At 49.5% G+C, this 1,901-nt stretch overlaps 1 pseudogene; it reads left to right on the top strand.

The window, feature by feature from the left end:
• On the top strand, positions 1-118 carry LOC112471765 (annotated as a pseudogene).
• The last annotated feature ends 1,783 nt before the right edge of the window (positions 119-1,901 follow it).

Below are 1,901 nucleotides of genomic sequence, written 5' to 3' on the forward strand. Positions count from 1 at the left end.
GCTACAGCCATGCCACCCTGAGCAAGCCTGATCCTGTCTGATCTCGGAAGCTAAGCAGAGTCGGGCCTGGTTAGTACTTGGATGGGAGACCACCTAGGAAGACCAGGTGCTGCCAGCGTTAAAAATAAAAAAAATAAGAGATTGTAAGCTGACAAAGTCCTTGCAATCTGTGAGGTCAACCAAGGGTTGCCTCGCCTAAAAAAAAAAAAAAAAAGAAAAGAAAAAGAAATTCATGGAAATAAAAAATACCTGCAGTGTTTGACCTGCTGGTTCTTACTCAGTTTTGACCCCTCACATCATTTTGGTCCCAGCTGAGCTCCTCTCTCCTCGCAACCCTGAGTTCCTTGGTAGGTCAGGCCCAGCCAGAGCCCTGACTGTGCAACGAGAAAGGATGACAGCTCGGCTAGGACTTGGGCAAGCGGGTGTCTCCCGATCTGTGACCACCAGCTGCTGGAGCAGACGCCAAAGGATTACTCGGCCCAAAGCCTTGAATCTGCTGACAAAGCTGCCACAGGCCACCTTACCACTAATGCAATTATTCCCCCAGGGGACAGGTCAGCAACTTCCTTCAAACTCCCTGGAGGTCCGGGGAGGGGTGGGGGCAGGACTGGGGGGCTGGGGAAGTGTCGGGGGAATAGAGTGCATGATGAAGGCTGCAGGGCTGACTTTCCTCTGGATGCTCAAGGTCCTGGCCGGTAAAGCCCACTGCCCCAGCTGGGCACAGGTCCTAGGCCTGCGAGATGATGTGGGTTCTGCCAAGAGAGGAGGGGGTGGCTCCCGAGGTGACCCAGCTGCCAATCAGGCTGGCCGGGCCAGCCGGCCATGGCACCTGTTCCAGCAGCTGTGGGCTTCTGCTTTGGGGCAAGCCTCGTTCACAGCATTCGGTTCCGGAAACGCGTCTTCTGGGGTTTCTTAAAAATTCTCCAACTCCTCCCTGCCCCCCACCCCAACACGTACACACAAAAGGGCTTTGCTATCTCTGAGGAAAGATAGCTGGTGGTGAGTGCTCAGGCTGTGGAGCCCAAGACCCAGCAATTCCACTTCCAGGAAACTGTCCCGCGGAAAGTCTCACAAAGATTTAATTATAGGGCCGTTCCTTGCAGCAGTTTAGGAAAACACTCATCTGCAGACAACTGGCTAAATGAAATATGTGCCGCGCCTGCGGAGCTGTGCTGTTGCAGCCATTGCAAGTGGTGGTGTTTCTATATTTGTTTACAGGGAAATAGGCCCATGGTGTTTCAACTTCAAAGCCAGCCACCAAACAGCATGGGCAGTGTGATTGCTTGTGTCCGATCGGAATTTCTGGCCAAAGATCATAGGACTCCTTTCTCCTTGGCAGGACCTGAATTAATCAATAGTTTCTTTTTCTAGAGCAATGAGTGGAAGGTTCAGGGCTCCAAGAGGCAGACAGACACCAGCAGGAAAGTTTCTCAACAAAGCCTCTTTATTTTCTTTTCAAGATAACATTTAGAAATAGTCAGATATTCTCCTACACGGTTTTCCCAGCCCTTGGATAGTGAAGTCCTTCTCCCAAAATAAAGGTCTGAGTACAACGGCAGAGGCTCCCGCCCCTGTCCTAGGACGAGCAGACAAAGGCAGTCTGTCCGGGGCACATCTGATCTGTTCCACGTTGGGAGTGACCCCCTTCCTTCTGAGTAAACAGTATCGATTTTAACTTTTCCTTCCTCCGGGTGCTCTGAGAGGTGGCTTCTCCCTTTTCCAGCAGAGCTCTTATAAAGACGCCACAAGCAGAAATTGTTACCACAAACAGAAATGTTTCTGTTTTGTTTGAACGTTTAACAATGACTATGTATTACAATTATAATCAGGGAAAAATAAAGCTCTTTTCAATTTTAAAAAAGAGAATGGCTAATTTGAAATAAATATTACCATTAACAATA

Source organism: Pteropus alecto, unplaced genomic scaffold (assembly GCF_000325575.1).
Source record: "Pteropus alecto unplaced genomic scaffold, ASM32557v1 scaffold38, whole genome shotgun sequence".
NCBI classification, from domain to species: domain Eukaryota; kingdom Metazoa; phylum Chordata; class Mammalia; order Chiroptera; family Pteropodidae; genus Pteropus; species Pteropus alecto.